At 38.1% G+C, this 11,279-nt stretch overlaps 1 pseudogene; it reads right to left on the reverse strand.

The window, feature by feature from the left end:
- Positions 1 to 8,513: 8,513 nt before the first annotated feature.
- Positions 8,514 to 9,463, reverse strand: LOC101323904 (14-3-3 protein epsilon-like; annotated as a pseudogene).
- Positions 9,464 to 11,279: the final 1,816 nt, after the last annotated feature.

Genomic DNA, 11,279 nt, shown 5'->3' on the forward strand with positions numbered 1-11,279 from the left:
AATCTTCAGCTACCCTGAAATTCAAATAACTAGAATCCAACAACCCCAAGTATGCATCAGTTAAATATGGCTTTTCTTTTTCCTATGTATTTCAAGTCAAAATGATAGATTACCAGCCCTCTGTACTTTAGGTATGAGCCCTACATCAACTGAGGCTGAGAGAGAATTCTATTGAATGCTCATGAAGCTGTATATCATTTGGCAGTGATAAATACATTTGGCTGACAGTAATAGAGACTCATCAACACTTGGATATTGAGTGAGTTTCATTCATCCGACACTCATATGAGGAACAGTTTCTAAAATACTTTTTCATGTGTTTATGTTTCTCTGCCAGCAAAGAAAAAGTATTCTGAGTATTTTGGGCTACCTTATCAGTAGGTACAGAAAACTCTCCTGTTTTCCAAATTTAGGAGTGAGTTTTGATGTCTCAGTTCTGATATTCCCTTCCTGCCCCCAATAGATAATTATGTCTTCTATTTCTTTGCCTTGCTTCTGCAGTAGGCTGGGAAGACCCTCCTTAATAAAAAGTGTATTAGTTAATGTCAATACAGGCTTTCAGACTTGTAACATTTGAAAAATTGAAAACTCAAAAGACATGAAAAAGGAGAGAGCTTTAGTAAAAACAAGGAGAATGGTAAGAAACTATATATCTATTGGAGAAACATATATCCTAGCCTGTAGGTATAAGTAGGGTAGTCTATATTTCTATAGTTGGGAAAGCTTAAGATATAAAATGATCTATATTTTCCTTCCATGAAATATTATAATGAACAAAATATTTGCCATATAATAAGTTTTAAGAATGGTAGTCAGGAGGCTAATTTTTGTTAAAATGTTGTTCCAATCCTAGAGCCAGGCTAATTTCCATGGCAGCAATGCTATAAAGAGAGTTAAGACTGTTTCAAAGCAATATATTAGGCTAAAAGAATATGCTAGATTAAAAGAACCAAACAGATAACCGTGAAGAAAATTAGAAATAATTTAAAAGAAGTCTTTTTTTATCAGAAAGCTTATGAATGTGTAGTGAAATAAAAAGAAAAGCATCTATATCTTTTTCAGGCAGTCTAAAGGAATATAGCCCAACAGAGGTTACTGGCAGATGTTTGTCTCCACTCATTAATCTGGACAAAAACAGGTTTTAGCAATTGAATTCTATCTGTGCTTTCCATAATCCTGCAAACAAACACATTTCAAAGTACTGTACTTATATTGCGGTTCCAGGGTTGTTGAAGAGAAAATATGCCTGGCATCCTTTGGAATTGGCATACGCAATGTTTTTCAAAACAGACTAAATCCCTGGCATCTTTCCTAAGCTTATTAAAATGTTGTATTTGCCTTCCAAGTGTCACTTTTTAACCAGAACACTCTCATAAATTTACCCTAAGTCTATGACAGCTCCCATGTTTTAAGAGAGCCAGAATTTTGTTTTGTACATATAACAAGGGAATAAATGGCCCCTCGATGAATAATTTTCATTTTTGCAGGATGAAGTTATCAAGCAGAAAGCTTCATTAGACTTGCTGCCATTGTTTTAGAGATGAAAAAAAGAAATAATTTTCAAGGTGATATGCCTAACTAACACTGAACTACCACAGTAGTACCCATTAACTTCAGATGAGGGGCCATAGAGTTTAAAATCCATTCCAAAAAATTAGAAAAAAATAGTCTGTTCTAAGTGAATTGTTTTAATGAAGCTTAGTTATGTTACAAACATATGATAAGAATACAAAATGAACTGATAGAATACTTCTCAGCTAAATAAATGAAATATGAAGTCAAGCCTGTTAAAATGCCTGCATCTGCAGAAAAGGATTGCAGTTACACTAAAGATATTCCATATGGTGGAGAGAGATGGGGTGGGTGAGAGAGAGAAAGAGGGAGGGAGGGAGAGAACACAACTAGATAACTAGATGTGCAGTTGTGGACTGCATTTGATCTACAGGGTAATGATGCATGGAATACTGGGTTCTTTATAATGGAAGTTTTCTGTATACCTATGATATTAGCAATAGCAGTGAGGTTGAATTTCTCCTTTACATTAGCAAAAAAGATAACATCAGATGCTCTCAGAATTGCCCTTTATACTCCTTTTCAAAGAACCCCTGAAGGTTTCCTGGCTGCAAGAAAGTATCATTTTTAGGGGAAAAAAATACATCCCCTGCATAAGAAAGAAGAAACACATCCCTTTACCACTCCTTACGACTGTGAAATAAAGTTTTCTTGGAGTGAGACTAGAGGTGGTGCCTTTTGTTACTCTTTTCCATTACCATTTTTCACTATCCTCATGCTGTCAAATAAATGTATATGAGATACTTTTCCTTCATTTCTTTTTCATTTATTTCTGATCTGATTTTTATGATTTCTTTCCTTCTGCTACCTTTGGGGTTTTTTTGTTCTTCTTTCTCTAATTGCTTTAGATGCAAGGTTAGGTTGTTTATTCGAGATGTTTCCTGTTTCTTAAGGTAGGATTGTATTGCTATAAACATCCCTCTTAGACCTGCTTTTGCTGCATCCCATAGGTTTTGGTTTGTCGTGTCTCCATTGTCATTTGTTTCTAGGTATTTTTTGATTTCCTTTTCAATAAATGGTGCTGGGAAAACTGGACAGGTACATGTAAAAGTTTGAGATTAGATCACTCCCTAATACCGTACAAAAAGTAAGCTCAAAATGGATTAAAGACCTAAATGTAAGGCCAGAAACTATCAAACTCTTAGAGGAAAACATAGGCGGAACACTCCTTGACATAAATCACAGCAAGATCCTTTTTGACCCACCTCCTAGAGAAATGGAAATAAAAACAAAAATAAATGGGACCTAATGAAACTTCAAAGCTTTTGCACAGCAAAGGTAACCATAAACAAAACCAAAAGACAACCCTCAGAATGGGAGAAAATATTTGCAAATGAAGCAACTGACAAAGGACTAATCTCCAAAATTTATAAGCAGCTCAATAACAAAAAAACCAAACAACCCAATCAAAAAATGGGCAGAAGACCTAAATAGACATTTCTCCAAAGAAGATATACAGACTGCCAACAAACACATGAAAGAATGCTCAACATCATTAATCATTAGAGAAATGCAAATCAAAACTACAATAAGATATCATCTCACACCAGTCAGAATGGCCATCATCAAAAAATCTAGAAACAATAAATGCTGGAGAGGGTGGGGAGAAAAGGGAACACTCTTGCACTGCTGGTGGGAATGTGAATTGGTACAGCCACTGTGGAGAACAGTGTGGAGGTTCCTTAAAAGACTACAAATAGAACTACCATATGACCCAGAAATCCCACTACTGGGCATACACCCTGAGAAAACCATAATTCAAAAAGAGTCATGTACCTAAATGTTCACTGCAGCTCTATTTACCATAGCCAGGACATGGAAGCAACCTAAGTGTCCATCAACAGATGAATGGATAAAGAAGATATGGCACATATATACAATAGAATACTACTCAGCCATAAAAAGAAATGAAATTGAGATATTTGTAGTGAGGTGGATGGACCTAGAGTCTGTCATACAGAGTGAAGTAAGTCAGAAAGAGGAAAACAAATACCATATGCTAACACATATATATGGAACCTAAGAAAAAAAATGTCATGAAGAACCTAGGGGTAAGATGGAAATAAAGATGCAGACCTACTAGAGAATGGACTTGAGGAAATGGGGAGGGGGAAGGGTAAGCTGTGACAAAGTGAGAGAATGGCATGGACGTATATACACTATCAAATGTAAAATAGATTGCTAGTGGGAAGCAGCCGCATAGCACAGGGAGATCAGCTCGGTGCTTTGTGACCACCTAGAGGGGTGGAATAGGGAGGGTAGGAGGGAGGGAGATGCAAGAGGGAAGAGATATGGGAACATATGTATATGTATAATTGATTCACTTTGTTATGAAGCAGAAACTAACACACCATTGTAAAGCAATTATACTCCAATAAAGATGTTAAAAAAGAAAAGAAAAAAGAAAAAACTCAATTTGCCTCCGTTTCAAAGAGGGGATCTGCCTTGAGTGTCTCCAGGCATCCAGAGATAGGTAGGCTATCTCAGTATGAAAATGCTTTCAATAAGAACTTTACTTCCTCTACAATTTGGCCTCTAGTCAACCTTGTAAAAATGTATTATGTAGAAAATATTATTTAATTAAAACTCATCAAGTAATGCTCTGTGTGAAGTCAGATAGTTTTCAATTCAATAGCCACCTACTAATGGCTGTGATAAAATTGTAAGATATACAGGGTAAAAAACCATAGGGTTCTTAATCTCCAGGAACTCACATATCTTATAATCCTCTCTTAGTATTGCTCATTTATAGGCACTTATATCTTCATCCTGCAGGATCTGGAATCAACCCTGACCAAGGCAAACAGTACATAAGGAGAAATATCTCTATCACTGAGTGAGATTTTGAATTAGTCCTGCTGCTTTAAGTCAAATATCTAATATCCCTAAACTTTCCTTTTAAACCATATGTGTCCAATTTGTGCTACTGAACAAGTCTTGGTTTCTGATTATTCATTTGTTCATTGGAAGTGAAGCCTTGTTTGGACCCTAAATACTAGATAATAGAGCATGTTTGGGGCCTTGAAAAACTTTCTACATGTTGCTAATTACCTTTCTCTATATTTCCTCCATCTTCAAGGTTCTTACTCAAAATTGAATATACCACCTACAGACATATCTTACTACAATAAATCTGAAATTGTCAATCACCACTTTCTGAAGCCTCTTGTTTCTATAACCTTACACACCAGATCTGATTCCCTAGGACTCCACTGACAGCCAAGTTCAAGCACAGCTTAACCACATTTGATTGAATGTTCTAATTTAAACTATTGATTGTCCCTCTCAGGAATTAGTCTTATGGTTTTGTCAGCAAATCATCCCCATTTTACTTGACTACCTATGCTTCCACCATTAGCTTTGAAGTCGAACCTAACTGGGTTATCACAGTCACCTTAATAGTTATCTTCCTATTCTTTTTTTTTTTTTTTCCGGTACGCGGGCCTTTCACTGTTGTGGCCTCTCCTGTTGCGGAGCACAGGCTCCGGACGCGCAGGCTCAGCGGCCATGGCTCACGGGCCCAGCCACTCCACGGCATGTGGGATCTTCCCGGACCGGGGCACAACCCGCGTCCCCTGCATCGGCAGGCGGACTCTCAACCACTGCACCACCAGGGAAGCCCTATCTTCCTATTCTTAATCACAATATGTACACAAATTTTCTACTATGCCCTATCACTCTTGCAATCCAAAAGTGTACATGTTTTTTTTCTTCACATCTTCTAAACAGAAGATTAATTTATAACCACCTGATATTTTTAAGAAATATCTACAATGAATGTACTGATATCTTAAAGAAAGTAACAAGAAAGGAAGGAAGGGAAATAGGAAGGGAGGGAGGGAGGGAGAGATAGAGAAGGAGGGAGGAAAGGAGGAAGAAAGGAAGGAAGAAAAGTTGAAAGTAACCACAGTGAGAAACTCAGTATTTTGGCTTGTTGGCTTGGACCTCCAAGTATAATTCAAACAAAACATAAAATCCTACAATATGTGACACTAACGTGAAAATTTCTCCCTTGATGCAAACCCTCTTTGGTATTTTTCAGCTGGAAATAAAAAGCACACTACTCTCTAACTATGTAAGGAACATACTTATGATGCTATGTAAGACACCATTAATGCAGAAATAAAATTTTTTAATGTTAAAAATTTATATTTGTGATTTACATTAATATCCATAGCATAATACATGGCATTGTTTGTTCTTATGATTAAAGAACTTATCTTAAAAACACTGCCCTAGATGGCACAGGAGAAAATGCTAGCACAAGTAGGAACACAAAACATAAAGGTGTAAATTGCATTCAAAAATCAAGTCTAGAAAAAGAGGTTAGAAAACAAATCTCATATTACTCTTTAAGATCTGAATTGAAGTGTAATTATAAGATAATGAAAGTTATTTTCTTGTGTGATACATCAACTGGCTCTGACAGCAGCTCCCAAAATTAAAATCCACCCAGATTTACAGCAATGTCAATAATGCTAGAGTATGTGTATGGTCTTACAAGGTAACTGTGTGGAAACATATTTTTTAGTTATGTTTCAATTATATTGGTTTACTAAACATCACCCCATAAACCATTAAATGATGTAAACAAAGACACAATGTATACATGGACAAGAATATAAGCTCCTACTCTCATGTGAAATTGTAAAAGTATCAATTTCAAAATCATGTAAAAATTAGGAAAGTTTCACAAGAAAAATATATTGAGACTAAATAATTCATATTCTGTTATATTTTACACCTTTAGTTCTCCTTCTTAGAACTACTTAGTGTAAACTAAAGTAAAGATGGTTTATAAAAGTAAGATTCAAAGATTCTAAGGTGGTAGCCAAGAAAACTTCACTTTGTTTATGGACAAAAGACTAATTATGACTGTAAAATAACCAAAGTAGAGAGTAGGGTACATTTCAAGGAAGAAATTGATTTTAAGTTTAGGTTCATAATATCTCTCCTTCCCAAAGGGAGCTTAAAAAGGGTAAGAAAGATTAAAGTATCATTGAAATTAAGACAATATCTCAATCGCATAACACAACTCTGAGGAATATCATCCAGATATAAAACATTTTGAATGAAATTAAAAGAATATACTAAGAATCAACTACAGAGAGGCCAATATAATTTGTTAGGATATAAGCAGAAGAAAGTGTGAAAAGAACTCCATTTTTCAAACTGAATGGACAACTGACAGTATTATGTTGGCCAGGGAAACAAATTGAGGAAATATAATAGTAATGTTAAAATGCAATTAAAGTAGAAAATTGCCTATTTTTTTTTTTTTACTAGTAAAAACTAAGCTACTAGAATGGAAGACAGGAGCAAATACATAACAGATAATGCATTATGGGACAAAGAAGAAAACCCATTAAGAAAAAAAAGGATATTCATAAAATGGGGATTCAAGACTCTAGATAATTGATATGACTGATGAAAGAAAACATATATAGCAATAACAACAAAAATATTCACAAGTCTAAAAGAAGAAAATCTTCCAAAAATGACAGAAGTCCTGAGTCTGCAAAGCAAAAGGCTTCACTGTCAAAAAAAATTTATAATGGCAAAAAAATCCAGATATTCCTCATTATATAACTTTTGAGATGGAGAAGGAATATTATACCTACCCAGATATAAGGTTACTTGCTGTAGCATTAAGATATTTTTGGCTACAAGGAATATATAGTTTAAAGTGGTTTAAAAATAGGTGTTTCAATTCTTGTTGGTTTTTCATTTGTTTTTGTTTTTATTTTACTTACATTACAAGAAATCTGAAAGAGGCTGTTTCCCAGTTGGTACAGTGGCTTAATGATATCCACAAGGATATGGGCCCTTTGTATCCTTTCACATGACCATCCGCAGCAGTAAGACTTTTGTCTTCAGTTTTGTTCTCTCATGGTCATTTAGCTATTGCATCATCCCTCATCGTGTCCTCATACAACCACACCCAAAAGCAGGAATAGAGAGTAGATACTGTCTCCTCATTTGTCTTATTTATTTGACTAGAGATTTTATTTTAGAAATACAGAGGATCGTGGTGCAATAATATTTGACATTTTAAATTAAGTTTTGCTTCATTTAAGTTTAATATTAATTCCATGCTGTGTTTCAGTAAGAACAATACAGATTTTTTGTATCTGTGGATCCAGTCAGACATCCAGTAGTACAAATTAACTTCAAGGCACACAAACTGAACAAAAGAAGTTAAGCGATTGAATGGCTGAGGAACTTATTTCCCCAGGGGAAGAGGGAAGAAGAAGAAACAAAGAATATAACAGGCATGCAGCCTTTTCCATACCACCTTCGATGCTAACCTGCTTCAGAGGGAGAGTAAAAGCAGGCAATGAGCAGCCACAGATCGTTGGACTGTCACCAGCATCATGCTTTTCAGCAACATTTCAGCAGAGTTTGAAGCACTTTTTTACAGTAAGACCATTACAACAAACTCTCCAAAGACCTTTAACCACCTCAAGCTAACACCCAATTAGTTCTAAACATCAGTATAAAATTCAATTTAAACAACCAGAAAAAGGAAAAATGATACCACTTATGCCTCTAGAATGTGATTAACCTCTCTCTTAGATGTTTGCATCACCTAGAAGTCTAATTGCTTTTGAATGTAATTTCCATTTCTAATGGTGATCCTGCCACATCTGGCAAGAGATGATACAGTAGTGCTGAAAAAGCCTGTATGTAGTCCTATTAGTGTCTTAAAGAACCGAAAAACTGGAACCAGTAAAATGCACAGAAATTCACTCTTGCCTTTAAGAACATTTGAAAACTGTTTTTTTTTTAAAAAAAAAAAAAAACAGGGCAGAACCTAAATTCTGAAACCAAATGTAGAAGTCAGATTTGGTGGTTCTCACTGACCATGAGGAATTTCCTACGTGGTGGGATGGGAAAGAATAGGGTGGCTAGGGATGGTTTTTCTTGTTGGCTTTTAGGTCTCACTGATTTTCATCTTCCACATCCTGCAAAAATTCTTTATTCTTCTCTTCACCATCACCCTGCATGTCTGAATTCAATAGTGTCAGATTATCACATAACAACTGCATGATGTGTAGAGTCCTTATAGCTTTCTTCGCTCAGCATATCCAGCTCTGCAGTTGCATCGAGAGTTGATTTTGCCAACCTGCAGGCATGCTCAGGGAAATTAAGAATTTCATAGTAGGAAAAAAGAAGCATATTCACAGATATAGAGAACAAACCAGTGGTTACCAGTGGAGGGGGTTGGGGGAGTGGGAGATACAAACTATTGAGTGTAAGATAGGCAAAGGGTGTATTATACAACACGGTGAATAGAGCCAACATTTTGTAATGACTGTAAATGGAAAGTAATCTTTAAAATTTGTATAAAAATAAAATAATTTCATAGTAAAATACAGTAAAATTGAGAGCAAGCCCTAAGTAAATGGGATGCATTGGTGGAAGTTCTGTCATTGCAATATCATTAGCAGCTTTAAAGCTACTAGGCTGTTCTTTGCAGCCTCCTTCCTGTGGCAAATTCAGCCAGATACCTGTGATAGTTCCTTTTCATTTTATAATAGAAAACCTTGGACTCGCCAGTGTTAGCTGCTAGAATGAGGTGTTTGTCTGGTATATCCAAACTGTAACAACAGATTAACCTTACCTCAATCTAGACCATTTGCCAATATTCCTAGATGATTTTTAGTTTGTTTACTCCTTCTTAGTTTCTTCTTTCTGTTTAATGCTGCTGATTATTCTCCAGGAGGCTCTTCTAGCTTCAATCACAATTTTATATACAACAGATAGAAAATTTATTTCTTCAACTGTCAGCTCCACATCTATCCCTGCTACTTTCTTCATTAATTCCATCCTATCATTCAGCCTCCTTGGCCAGATTCCTGGTGTATACTAGATTCTCCTGATCATGCATAGTGCAACAGCTACAGTGGGGCCTGTGCAACAGATGGAAGTGGATAGGATCTCTCTCTCAGCCTCCTGCTCTACATCCAGGCAGCCCAATTATCTCTTTTATTACTGAGGAAACTCTTTCTTAGAACACTCCAGCAAAATTCTCCTTACATCTCTTCACTTCAGCAAGGCCATATTACTACACTCTAGCTATAAGGGAGACTGGGGAAGTGATTTTCTACATTTCCATGCTCTATAATCAAAGATGGGACTCTGACAACACGTAAGCAGTGAAAGGGGATTGGCTAATGGGTAGGTGACTCAAAGTGTCTACTATAGTCATTTACCAAGGGAAAAAAGTGATTGAGCTATCTTAGATTTTCAACATCACCAGATGCCAAATATAGAAATAATGTCAGATGAATTTTTATAAATGATATATATACATATGTATACATATATACATATACATGTAAAATATACATATACATACACAATATACATATATGTACATAAAACTACACAAATCATAAATGTATGTAATTTAATGAATTTTCACACAATGAATATACTTAATGAAATCTGCATCCAGATCTTAGTTGTGACCAATCTACTGAAAAGCCTCCTGAAGGGGGGCTTCTGGGAACATGGCGGAAGAGTAAGACACAGAGATCACCTTCCTCCCCACAGATACACCAGAAACACATCTACACGTGGAACAACTCCTACAGAACACCTACTGAACGCTGGCAGAAGACCTCAGACCTCCCAAAAGGCAAGAAACTCCCCACGTACCTGGGTAGGGCAAAAGAAAAAAGAATAAACAGAGACAAAAGGATAGGGACGGGACCTGCACCAGTGGGAGGGAGCTGTGAAGGAGGAAAGGTTTCCACACACTAGGAAGCCCCTTCGCGGGCGGAGACTGCGGGTGGCGGAGGGGGAAGCTTCAGAGCCGCGGAGGAGAGCACAGCAACAGGGGTGCGGAGGGCAAAGTGGAGAGATTCCCACACAGAGGATCAGGGCCGACTGGCACTCATCAGCCCGAGAGGCTTGTCTGCTCACCCGCCGGGGCGGGCCCAGCTGGGAGTTGAGGCTCGGGCTTCAGTCGGAGCGCAGGGAGAGGATTGGTGTTGGCGGCGTGAACACAGCCTGCAGGGGGTTAGTGTGCCACGGCTAGCCGGGAGGGAGTCCGGGAAAACGTCTGGAGCTGCCGAAGAGTCAAGAGACTTTTTCTTCCCTGTTTCCTGGGGCACGAGGAGAGGGGATTAAGAGCGCTGCTTAAAGGAGCTCCAGAGACGGGCGCAAGCCGCGGCTAAAAGCGCGGATCCCAGAGATGGGCATGAGACGCTAAGGCTGCTGTTGCCGCCACCAAGAAGCCTGTGTGCGAGTACAGGTCACTATCCACACCCCCCTTCCGGGGAGCCTGTGCAGCCCACCACTGCCAGGGTCCCGGGATGCAGGGACAACTCCCCCGGGAGAACGCACGGCACGCCTCAGGCTGGTGCAACGTCACGCCAGCCTCTGCCACTGCAGGCTTGCCCCGCACTCCGTGCCCCTCCCTCCCCACGTCCTGAGTGAGCCACAGCTTCCGAATGAGCGGCTCCTTTAACCCCATCCTGTCTGAGCGAAGAACGGACGCCCTCCGGCGACCTACATGCAGAGGCGGGGCCAAGTCCAAAGCTGAGCCCCTGGGAGCTGTGAGAACAAAGAAGAGAAAGGGAAATCTCTCCCAGCAGCCTCAGAAGCAGTGGATTAAAGCTCCACAATCAACTTGATGTACCCTGCATCTGTGTAATACATGAATAGACAATGAATCATCCCAAATTAAGAAGGTGGAC

The sequence above is a fragment of the Tursiops truncatus genome, chromosome X (genome assembly GCF_011762595.2).
Source record: "Tursiops truncatus isolate mTurTru1 chromosome X, mTurTru1.mat.Y, whole genome shotgun sequence".
NCBI classification, from domain to species: domain Eukaryota; kingdom Metazoa; phylum Chordata; class Mammalia; order Artiodactyla; family Delphinidae; genus Tursiops; species Tursiops truncatus.